This window comes from Prionailurus bengalensis, chromosome B3, assembly GCF_016509475.1.
Source record: "Prionailurus bengalensis isolate Pbe53 chromosome B3, Fcat_Pben_1.1_paternal_pri, whole genome shotgun sequence".
Classification (NCBI taxonomy): domain Eukaryota; kingdom Metazoa; phylum Chordata; class Mammalia; order Carnivora; family Felidae; genus Prionailurus; species Prionailurus bengalensis.
In genome coordinates this window covers 51,625,640-51,638,706 of record NC_057355.1, presented here as the reverse complement: position 1 = coordinate 51,638,706, position 13,067 = coordinate 51,625,640, and the positions used below count along the sequence as shown (strand labels likewise).

General features: G+C 38.7%; 1 non-coding gene across 1 annotated transcript; it reads right to left on the bottom strand.

Annotated features, from left to right (window-relative positions):
• Positions 1 to 5,150: 5,150 nt before the first annotated feature.
• Positions 5,151 to 5,256, bottom strand: LOC122469705. Its single transcript, XR_006293600.1, has one exon. It is a non-coding gene; the product is annotated as a U6 spliceosomal RNA (small nuclear RNA).
• Between the last annotated feature and the right edge of the window lie 7,811 nt (positions 5,257 to 13,067).

The window sequence follows — 13,067 nt, the reverse complement described above, 5'->3', positions numbered from 1 at the left end:
TTAGCTGTCCTTTCCTTAGAAACTGAGCCATAATGTAATTTTGAATTTTGTAGGTTGATTTGGGATTTTTCATCTTGTGCACTGATTATCATTTGGGTTGTTCTTTTTTTTTTTTTTTTTTTTTCTGAAATTTATTGACAAATTGGTTTCCATACAACACCCAGTGCTCATTCATTTGGGTTGTTCAAATAGAACCTATATTGTCAAAAACACTTGTTTGGATTTTCTCATGTTTGTTTTAATTGACTCATCTCCCTTTCCCTTCTAATCTCTCTCCCTCCAATAATAATGTCGAGTTTTCCATATGAACACAGAAAAAGAACAATCTTTTGCTCTAAGTAGGTAGGGAAAATTTTTTTCTTCAGATGGCAGTGTGATAAAAAAATATACACCCTATGAGTCCCTCATGGATTATTGCTATTGATTTCTTTGCTTGAAACGTGGAAATGTTACCAGATGGGGTGTTAGGAGTAGGTGTGTGGGTGCAAATGCAGTTTATTGCTTGTTGACTAAAAATCAGTGAAAACCTTCACTATTTGTGTGCTTGTGTTGTATGTAAAGGTGAATTTTAATCCCAAACTAGTCCTTAGATAAAGCTTTATGTAATGCGATAAACAAAAACAACATTTTTAGGGTAAATTTATATTTGAAAGAAGTAAGTTTTGTGGCATACTCAAACACATAAAGATTTCAAGCGTTTGTTTTCTCTGGCCTATTGAAACACTATCACTGTTGTTTTAAGTTAATTTGATCGATGAAATTTACTTTTCACAGCCAGATTTCTTTTTTGTCTGTGCTCATTTCTGAACCCTCTCCAGGCTGCTCCTTTGAGCTTCCTCTGGTCTCCTGCTCAGGGAAGTGTGAATCAAATTGCTGTAGGTTTCTGGAAGCTGGGTGCCTGTGTGCAACACATGGACACTGAGCCTGACCCTCAGGGACTCACCCATTAGGAAAAAAAAAGCTGACCTTCTGTCACTTTCCTTCTCCTCCCTTTTAATGATTCCTTCTCTATCCTTTTGAGAAGATCTTTCTAGCCCTTTGACCCCTGTTAGAAGAGGAAGGCTTAAACAGCTAAAAGTACCCTCAGTCTCAAGGCTTGCCAAGGAAAGCTCAAGAGGCCTTTTAGGAAATGCCAAAAGACGGGCCTCTGTTTTCAGTGCATTTAGAAGGCAGATCCCACCCCAACACCATTTCCCTCCTCATTTATTTTATGGAAGCAACCCTGCCTCCTACCCTCACTTGTCAGTGCCACTGGAATCGACACATTTGGAGAGCGGCTGACTTTTAATGATAGCCCTTGGACTGTGTGAGAGCTATTGTGCAGTTTGAAAAAGAGCACGGGAAATGTGTGTCTGAGGTGGGTCACTAGGCTGCTACTCTGTGGGCTCCAGATCCAGCTTTAGTTTTCATGGAAAAACAACCACTGCTAAGTAGGTTGCTGCCCCACTCAAAAATGAGATGCTTAATGCAGGATTTTTGAAAGGAGGACAGTTGTAGGCCCCCCAGGGCCTGCTTGTACTTTACGATGTGACTTTGAGTCGTACAATTAAGATGCCAGCTAATACTGATGATCAGGTATTTTCAAGTTGTAGGCATTATTCTGTATCATATGATACGTATATTCAAACATTTAATTCACATGACAATGCTGAAGGTAGGAACTGTGAAACTGAGGCAAAGGGAATTCAAGTGCAGTGTTACCATAAGAAACTTTGTATTGGAAGGTCAGCTCTGCCACTTATTAGCTCTTTGACTTGGGTGAACTGCTTAACCTTTCTGAACCTAAATATTCTCATCTGTAAAACGGGGATTGTGAGTTCTACTTGCAAGGTTATCATGAAAATTTAATGGGATGTGGCAGAGTCCTGGGATCTCCCCCTCCTTTCGACTCTCTTATTGTACCTCTGACTCTTCTCCAGGTCCCATCTTTCAGAGGTACTCACAGAGAACAGCAAAATCCTAGTGAATTTTAGTGAATTTTCTCCCCAGAGAAAGGGTTGATTCTCAAAAAGGTGGTTTACTTTCCTTCTCCTGGGAGAAGCTATAGACAATCTTTTATCTGTGTCACAGAAAAGAATCCAAACCCAGTAGCATCAGTCAATTACAATGAGATGGGAGTGGCTAAAAGGATTAGGTATTTGACCCCATATTATAAGATATTGGCTGCCATTTCTACTATAGGAAAGGGAGGAATAAAAGTAGGATTTAAAGGTTCATGTTCTCACTCTGATTAACCAAGTGATCCCTTCTCCTGTTCTATTGACTTTATCTTCAGGATGCACAATCATGTCTGAATGTAAGTGTTCCTGTACTGGATATACTCATATGCTTTCTGCAATCATGATATATTTGAAAGTAGTGGGATCTAAAGGGATTACAATATTTTTCCTGAGTACAAAAGGAATGCATATTTCTTTTATAGACTTTAGAAATATAAAAAATATAAAGTAGAAGATACTAATTTCCTCACCCAGCACACAGAGATAACCATTTTATACAACATATTTTGGTGATATCCAAGTTTTTTCTCTGTTGTACACACACACACACACATACACACACACACACACACAAACACACATACACACATCCTTATGGTAGTCTATAGACTACTTAAATTTTTTTTTTTTGATTTTACATCCAAGTTAGTTAGCATATGGTGCAACAGTGATTTACCCATTTAGCCCAACCCCCCTCCCACAACCCCTCCAGTAATCCTCTGTTTGTTCTCCTTGTTTAAGAGTCTCTTATGTTTTGTCCCCCTCTCTGTTTTTATATTATTTTTGCTTCCCTTCCCTTTTGCTCATCTGTTCTGTGTCTTAAAGTCTTCATATGAGTGAAGTCATATGATATTTGTCTTTCTCTGACTAATTTCACTTAGCATAATAGCCTCTAGTTCCATCCATGTAGTTGCAAATGGCAAGATTTCATTCTTTTTGATTGCCATTGTGTGTCTGTGTGTGTGAGGGGGTATATATATGTGGTATATATACCACATCTTCTTTATCCATTCATCCATTGATGGACATTTGGGCTCTTTCCATACTTTGGCTATTGTTGATAGTGCTGCTATAAACATTGGGGAGCATGTGCCCCTTTGAAACAGCATACCTGTCCCTTGGATAAATACCTAGTAGTGCAATTGCTGGGTCATAGGGTGATTCTATTTTTAATTTTTTGAGGAACCTCCACACTGATTTCCAGAGTGAATGCATCAGTTTGCATTCTCACCAGCAGTGCAAAAGAGATCCTCTTTCTCCAATTCCTCGCCAACATCTGTTGTTGGCTGAGTTGTTGATGTTAGCCATTCTGACAGGTGTGAGGTGGTATCTCATTGTGGTTTTGATTTGTATTTCCCTGATGAGGAGTGATATTGAGCATTTTTTCATGTGTCTGTTGGCCATCTGGATGTCTTCTTTGGAAAATGTTTATTCATGTCTTTTGCCCATTTCTTCACTGGATTATTTGTGTTTTGGGTGTTGAGTTTGATAAGTTCTTTATAGATTTTGGATACTAACCCTTTATCTGATATGTCGTTTGCAAATATCTTCTCTCATTCTGTTGATTGCCTTTTAGTTTTGCTGAGTGTTTCCTTCGCTGTGCTGAAGCTTTTTATTTTAATGAGGTCCCAATAGTTCATTTTTGCTTTTGTTTCCCTTGCCTCCAGAGACGTATTAAGAGTTGCTGTGGCCAAGATCAAAGAGGTTTTTGCCTGCTTTCTTCTTGAGGATTTTGATGGCTTCCTGTCTTACATTTAGGTCTTTCATCCATTTTGAGTTTATTTTTGTGTATGGTGTAAGAAAGTAGTCCAGGTTCATTTTTCTGCATGTCGCTGTCCAGTTTTCCCAGCACTACTTGCTGAAGAGACTGTCTTGATTCCATTGGATATTCTTTCCTACTTTGTCAAAGATTAGTTGGCTATACATTTGTGGGTCTATTTCTGGGTTCTCTATTTTGTTCCATTGATCTGAGTGTCTGTTCTTGTGCCAGTACCGTACTGTCTTGATGATTACAGCTTTGCAGTATAGCTTGAAGTCTGGGATTGTGATGCCTCCTGCTTTGGTTTTCTTTTTCAAGATTGCTTTGACTATTCGGAGTCTTTTCTGGTTCCATAAAAATTTTAGGATTGTTTGTTCTAGCTCTGTGAAGAGTGCTGTTGTTATTTTGATAGGGATTGCACTGAATATGTAGATTGCTTTGGGGTAGCATTGACATTTTAACAATATTATTGTTCCTATCCAGGAGCATGGAATATTTTTTCATTGTTTTTTGTGTCTTCTTCAATTTCTTTCATAAGGTTTCTATAGTTTTCAGTGAAAAAAAATTTTTAATGTTTATTTTAGAGAGAGAGAGAGCATGCACATGCGCACGAGTGAGAAGAAGGAGAGAGAGAAGGGGACAGAATCTGAAGCAGGCTCTAGGCTCTGAGCTGTCAGCACAGAGCCCAACGTGGGGCTTGAACCCATGAACCGCAAGATCATGCCCTGAGCCGAAGTCAGACACTTAACTTACTGAGCCACCAGGTGCCCCTAGACTGCTTTTTTTTTTTTTTTAAAGTAGGCTCTACACCCAATGTGGGGGCCGAACTCATGACCCTGAGACAAGAGTCACATGATCTACCAACTGAGACAGGCAGGTGCCCCTAGTTTTTCTCTTAATATTATATTTTGAACATTTCTCTTTATCATTAATATATTAGTTACTCATTGATGCATGAAACCAATGCAAAACCTAATGACCTAAAACAACAGAACAATTTTATTATGATTTTCATGGTTCTGCCGTTGACAAGGCTCAGCTTGTTCAGGGTATTTTATGTATTTGTAGTCAGGCTTGGGCTAATTATCTGAAGTTTGATTACTCACATTTTTAGCTTGTGGGCTGGAAAGACTCACACAGCTGGAGCCTGGAACAGCTAGTTTCTTGGGTATTTCTTCCAGTCTCAGATGTGTTGTCTTCTGCATGGTGGCTTCAGGGTAGCCATGCTTTTTACATGGCAGCTCAGGGCTCCACAAGTAGATGTCCATAAAGAAAGGCCAGGCTGAACCTAACTCACCTTAAAAAATATTATTTTTAAAAATTTTAATTCCATTATAATTAACATACAGTGTAATATTAGTTTCATGTGTTCAATACAGTGATTTAACAATAAAAATATGGAACACTTCATGAATTTTTTGTTATGCTTGTGCAGGGGCCATGCTCATCTTTTCCGTATTGTTCCAGTTGTAGTGTATATGCTGCCAGAGTGAGCACTAACTCACCTTTTAGGACTTAGTTTTGGAAATAACACAGCCTTCCTCTGCCACATGCTCATCACCAAAGCCATCACAAAAATGCACCCCAAAGCCCACAGAAGCTCTCCCCTTGAGACATTGACTTCACAAATTTAAAATAACACAGATTTATTATCTTACAGTTTTGGAGGTCAGAATTCTGAAATGAGTTTCACTGGGCCAAATCAAGGTGTCCTAGGAGGGTTTAGGGAACAATCCATTTCCTTGTCTTTTCTAGCTTTGGGAGACAGCTTGCCCTCCTTGGTTCCATGACCCTTCTGTCTTTAAGGGCAGCATTGTAGCATCTTCAAATCTCTCTCTGGCTGTGACCCTCTGTGGTCATCATTACATTCTTTTTTTTCTCTTCTGACTCTGATCCCCCTGCCTCTCTCTTATAAGGACTGTGATTGCATTGGACTTACTTATACAATCCAGAATAATTTTCCATCTCAAGGTCTTTAGCTTAGTCACATCTGCAAAATTCCTTTTACCATGTAAGGTAAAATATACTCACAAGTGCCAGGGATTGGGACGTGGACATCTTTGGGAGGCCATTATTCAGCTACCACAGTGGGAAATGGTGAGGCTCTGAAAGAGCATATGCAATCATAAATATTGTGGCAGTCATTTTTGGAAAAAACAATCTTCCATAATTAAATAATTTCAGTGGTTTTATAGTATTTTACCATATGACTGTCACTATTTACTTAGCCTTTCTTTATTATTAAGCATTTAGGGTATTTCTGATATAAAAAACCCTAGACAGCACAAACATCACTATAAATAAACATTTGTGTAAATCTTTGATGATTTAAAAAAAATTTTTTTTAATGTTTATTTTTGAGAGAGAGAGAGAGAGAGAGAGAGAGAGAGAGACACAGAATCTGAAGCAGGCTCCAGGCTCTGAGCTGTCAGCACAGAGCCTGATGCAGGGCTCAAACCCACGAACCGTGAGATCATGACCTGAGTGGAAGTTGGATGCTTACCTACTGAGCCACCCAGTCTCCCCAAACTTTGGTGATTTTTTAAAGGATATACTGCTAAGGATGAAATTACTATATAAAAAATAATGTATATAAATTGCCAAATTTCCCTCCAGAAACGGGCCACTGGTTTTCCAGCAGCATTATATAAAAGCATTTATTTTTCTGCATCCTTCTCACCATTGACTGTAATGATTAAAAAAAAAAATCTTTGCAAATTTATTGGCAGAAAACATCATCTTGCTTTCATATGTACTTTCTTGATTATTGGTGAGGTTAAACATTTTTTCACATGTTTCCTCATGATTTTTTATTTTCTTTTTTGTTCATTGACTATTCATGATTTCATTTATTTTTGTATATAGGGTGGTTATGTTTTTCTTATTGATTTGTAGGAACTCTTTATATGTAAGATATATAAAACCTTTTTCATCACTGGATGCAAATAATAGTTATGGTTTTATATTTTATAAAATAAAGTATCTTTTTCTTTGATGTTTCTTCCTTTCTTTTTATGATTAAATATTCCTTCCCTTACGTACCTCAGATGAGTATTTACCCACATTTTCTTCTTGTTGCTTTATGTTTTAATTTTATAATTCTGACTGTTGAAGTGGTATATTCACATATATATTATATATGTGTTATTTTATCCTAACAGTGTAAAGGAATAGATAGGGACAGAGAGTATAAGCGGTTGATTTGATTTTATTAGAAATAAATTGCTAGCCTATTTACTGTCTAATCTGATTCAGTCACTTCCCAATTATCTATGGTAAATGGGAGCTAGGAAGAACAAGGGTAAAATATGTATCCACTGATAATCCCTGAACCACATTTCATGACATGTCTGTGCTCAGAAACACTCTAATGCCATTACATTTTGAGGGCATAGCACTTTAGGTATCTCTCCATGGTCACATCACAGAGATCAGTGATCCTGTGGTCTATTTGGGTGACCTCATTTCTAAACAGAAAAATCCTCTCACATGACATGCAAATGAGCTGCTCTTCTGCTGAGGAACTATGACTGATGGTGTGTCAGGTGTACTTCTTGATTTACAAGCCTAATCTCTAACCATTAGAGATTGATTCCTATAGGTTAAGTCCTTGTTTTTATGGGAAGTTCTTTAAGAACAACCCCAGACATCACCACATGCACTATGAGGAATCATTGGAACTGTAGACTGAGTGTATCAAAAGTGGATGAAAGGATTTCCTGGTTTTCTAGAGAGTGAAACAGTATGTTCAGATCACTGGGGAAGATGTGAGGGAATGGAGTGACACAGAATGGTTATGGGGTGGCCCAGAGACAGGGGCTGGGCAGGTGCCTATATAAGTGGGAGGATCTTGGGGGCTGAGTCAGACCAAGGACAATGGTATACTGTGAAAGAGTGAAAGAAAGAAAAGATATTACATGCTGAGTATTTACAGCTGTCTTCTTCTTCATCTCCCCCACCACCCTCAATTTTGCCAATTTCTTTTTGGTCCTTTATTATACAGAATAATAATAATGAATAAATACATATTTTTGAAAGCCCACTATGTACTGGGCAGTGTGCTGGGGATATAGCAGGAAATAAAACAGACAACAGCCCTTCCTTTATGGAGCTCGCACTCTAGAGAGGGAAGACAGAAGATAAATTAAAATATATGTCAGATGGTGATAAGTGCTATGGAAATAGAGAAAGCAGGGAAGGAGGTTAGAGGTAGAGATTGTAGGTTAAGAACATCCAATTTTACCTGGGGTGATCTGAGAAGGGCTCACAGTGCAGATGGCATTTTAGCAAAGGCCTGAAAGAGAGGCAAGAGTGAACTAGGTGCATGTCTAGATAAAGAGCATTTCAGAGCAGAGAGAACAGTCAGGCCAACACTTTGAGGCTGGAAGGCACCTGGCTCATTGAATGGGCCCTTGAGCACTGACAGAACAAAAGGATAAAGGGAAAGGAAAGATTAAAAAAAAAAAGAATTGGTAGGGACTAGATACCCATGAATTTTGGGGGAGAGTTTGGGTTAAAGAAAGTAAAGAAATTTTAGGGACAGATACCATACTAATGGGAAGAAAATGATGGTGAAAGGATTTTAATAACCTTTGCTGGGTGTTATGGGTGAAGTCTGGGCAACTTCAATGAATATTTAAATTATTTCATGCAGGACTGGACTGTAAGGTACTTGAGTATTATATGGTTACATGAAGTAATCCAAGAATTTATTATTGTGATGGAGAGACAGTCACTATTGTTGAACCAGCAGAGATTATTGTCAGGAGAGGTGAGGTGTGTATAAATATAAGGTAACAGTGTGGTGATAGGAGAGGCAGCAAGAAAACTGTAGGAAGGAAAGTTAAGATAAATGGGGTAGAAAGTGATGGATGGCTTAAGAACTTATTCCAGTGATGGGCCACCTGTCAGAATGGTCTTGTTGTGCTTGGTCTTGGTGGAAGGAGGTCTGGGTTGCTTTAAGGTACTGAGCTGGCTGGTTGTGGAGGAGGGCTTGGGGGAATAGGCATTAGGTGGTCAGGCCTGGTAGGGTGGGGCAGTTAGATGGCAAGGAGTACATATAACAAGAGGTCCTCAAAAGGATCTAGAAAGATGCAGCCTGTCCAGCTTGGCTCCTTTTAACTGTCATCTAATACGGACAGGTGCCTGTTTAGAATGACAATCCTGGCTTTCTCTAGTGCCTATTTAGTGCCTTGTGGGTGTTCAGTAATATTTTTTGAATGATGAAATGACTGTGTTTGGTAGATTAATTTCTTTTTTTTAATTTTTTAAAATTTAAATTCCTGTTAGTTAATATATATTGTAGTATTGGTTTCAGGACTAGATTTTAGTGATTCATCACTTACGTATAACACCTGGTGCTCATCCCAAGTGTCCTCTTTAATGTCCATCACCCATTTACCCCATTCTCCCACACACCTCTCCTCCCGCAACCCTATTTGTTCTCTATGTTTAAGAGTCTTTTATGGTTTGCCTCCCTCTCTGTTATTTTATCCTTTCTTCCCTTCCCCTATGTTAATCTGTTGTGTTTCTTAAATTCTACATAAAAGTGAAATCATATGATGTTTTTCTTTCTCTGCTTGACTTATTTCACTTAACATAATACACTGTAGTTCCATCTGTGTTGTTGCAAATGGCAAGATTTCATTCTTTTTGATCACTGAGTAATATTCCATTGCACATGTATACCCCATCTTTTTTATTTTAATTTTTTCATGTTTATTTATTTTTGAGACAGAAAGAGAGACACAGAGGGTAGGGGCAGTGAGAGAGGGAGACACAGAATTCGAAGCAGGCACCAGGCTCTGAGCTGTCAGCACAGAACCCAATGTGGGACTTGGACCCACAAACTGCGAGATCATGACCTAAGCCTAAGTCGGACACCTGACTGACCCACCCAGGCGCCCCTGTATAGCACGTCTTCTTTTTCCATTCATCAGTTGATGGACATTTGGGCTCTTTCCATATTTTGGCTATTGTTGATAGTGCTTCCATGAACATTGGGGTGTGTGTGCTCCTTTGAATCAGCATTTTTGTATCCTTTGCGTAAATATTTAGTAATGCAGTTGCTGGGTCATAGGGTAGTTCTATTTTTAACTTTGGAAGGAAATTCCGTACTGTTTTTCAGAGTGGCTGCACCAAAAGGGTTCTCCTTTCTCCACATCCTCACCAACATCTGTTGTTGCCTGAGTTGTTAATGTTAGCCATTCTGACAGGTGTGTGGTGGTATCTCATTGTGGGTTTGATTTGTATTTCCCTGATGATGAGTGATGTGGAGCATCTTTTCATGTATCTGTTAGCCATCTGGATGTCTTCTTTGGAAAAGTGTCTATTCATGGGTAGACTAACTTCTATTTGTTGTTCCTACTTTTAGGCATTCCTTGGTCTTAGTTTATAAACATGTCTCTTTAATCCATTGTTGTCTATCACCTCTGTGACAATGTTTCCTTATATTTTCTCTTCTTTAAAAAAATTTTTTTTTACATTTTTTTACTTTGGAGAGACAGAGAGAGACAGAGCACAAGTGGGGGAGGGACAGAGAGAGAGAGAGAGAAGGAGACACAGATCCAAAGCAGGCTGCAGGCTCTGAGCTGTCAGCACAGAGCCTGACGTGGGGCTCAAACTCACAAACTGTGAGATCATGACCTGAACTGAAGTTGGACGCTCAAGCGACTGAGCCACCCAGGTGCCCCTTATATTTTCTCTTCTGTTACATGGAGGGTATCAAATTAATTAAAAGAATATGAAGCTTGGAAAAATATAGAACTGGATTCAACTCCTAACTCTGTACTTGGAGCAAGTGACCTCAGTTTTCTTATGTGTAAAATATAGGTAACATTTCTGTGACTAATTAGATTATAGTTAAGCAAATATTCACTTCTTTCTTCCTCCTCCTGCCGCCATGGAAGGAGTATACTTTCTCGTCCTATTGATGTTGGGCTTGGCCATATAATTTGTTTTGGTTGCATGGTAAGTGGTGGATGCTTCCCTGCACCTTGATTTTGGGACTGGTTTATGATTTGTTTTGACCAAGGCTTAAAGAAAAGGCTTTAGGTGTTTTTCTGCAGTTGTGCTTGCCTTCTTTTGCTTTTAACTTTTCCTCTGAGAGTAATATGTCTAAGTAGCCACTGTCTAAGGAGAATTAGAGACTTGAACCCAATCTGTGGTTGAGGTCAACTTAGATCAGCCAAACTGCAGTAGACTGATTCATGAGTGAGAAATAAATATTTATTGTCTACTGTCACTGAATTTTAGGGTCGTCTGCTACACAACATTATTGGATATAACTGACTGATACAATACCTTTTTCCTTCAGGTTGCTCAATGTTGTTAGAAATCTTGTAAGATGACTACTTAATCTCAAGTAAAGCATTGTGTCTGCTTTCAGGTTAACCCAAAGAAAGACTGCAATTCCCTTTCTAGAACTACAGATCAACTTGGAAGCTTTGGATCCTTTCCCTCCAATGTGCCTACAGTTGAAAAAGGAAAATCATAGCATCTGGTATCTGTATGGCCACCAAGAGTATAAATATAAAGTTCCATGAGATTTGGTTTGCCAAATCTGAAAGGCTTATCAAAGTCTACTTTCCTTGAAAGCTTTCCTCCTCTCCAGATAAATCCCTTATTAGAAAACAATGGCTTTACCACCTTTGTCTTTAGGCAAAGAGGTTGCTCCTAGTAATTAGGTGACTGTCTACTCATTCTGATATAAACCATTCCAAAATTGTTTCAGGAAGGGTCTGTATCTTCTTCTTGGGATACATAATTACAGAATATGGTGAAGATGTTTTAAAAACAGGGCTTTAGAACAGACATTTGAAATTGTCATTTATCTGCAAAGATGCTATGATGCCTGTGCAAATTAATAGCCTTCCTATCTGGACAACCTCCACAATAATTTTTTTTCCACAAGTCACTGTCATTTCCTCTTCTTAGGTACCAGAGCTAGGAGTACAAATTGTGCAGTCACCACCTTTGCACTACTCACATACAGTTCTATTAATACTTCTAATGGATGTGCTATACCTTGTAGATTTTTGTTTTCATATCTGTATTAGTCATTTTGGGCTGTCCTAACAAAATACCACAGTCTGGGTGTCTTAAACAACAGATTTTTTTTTTCTCACAGGTTGGGAGGCTTGAAGTCCAAGATCATGGTGCTATTAGGGTTTATTTCTGGTGAACATCTCTTCCTCGCTTACAGATGGCTGTCTTCTCATTGTGTCTTTACATGACATTTTCTCCATGGGTGGGGACACACATCACACACATGGGGTGGGGTGGGGAGAGAGAGAGAGAGGGAGTGAGGGAATGAGAGAATGAGAGAATGAGAGAATGAATGAATGTGTTGTCTTGTGTCTCCTCTTCTTCTTACAAGTATACCAGCCCATTTGGATTAAGGCTATCATTTATGACCTCATTCAACCTTAAGTACCTCCCAAAAGCCCAATCTTCAAATATAGTCACATTGGGGAATAGATATTCATCATATGAATTTTGGGGGGGATATAATTCAGTTCATAGTAGTGTATGAAAAATAGTAAAAGGAAAGAGAAGAAGGTAGGGAATGTGGAGTTTTTTGTATGACTTAGTGTGCAGAGGGGCATATCTACCTCCATATGAGGAGCCATACAAGGAGAGAGGAAAGAGAAAGAGCAATAGTCAGTGTAGCAACTTCCAGACTAGCTATGATTTAAAACCATACTTGGCAGAAAATCATCAAGCATGTCCTTCAGGCTGCCTCTGACCTGTCAAAGTTACACATACACAGATCTCCAAATTATCAGTGAGTTAGACCAGATAAGTGCTAAATTAAGGTTCAGATGGTATCCATTAAGATAGCCATAGTATTTGGCTAATAAAGCCAGGTAAACCAAGCAGTAAGGAACTTTAAAAACAGAGGCAAGGATGGAAAATTCCCTTGGTTCTCTAATGTTTTGCCTTGTGACGTGTACTCTGATACTTCAAATGTCAGTGTAAGTGTCTCATCCTTAGAGAAGTCTTCCTTAACTCCTTGGGCCTGGTTGAATTCTCCTATAATACTCTGTTCTCACAATTGATCTTCATGTATATCAATGGTAGTGAGATAATTTGTCATGATATTAGTTGTTTATTGGCCATCTCATCTTTACAAATGTGAAGTCCATGAGGGCATGTTCATGTATGTCTTACTTACTATTGTATCTTCAGTGCTTGGCATAATGTTGGCCTGAAGAAGGTGCTCAGTAATGTATGTTGAATGAATGAACAAATGAAAGTGAAGAGGAAACTCACAGGATCTCCTGAGTGAATGAAGAGGAGTGAAGAGA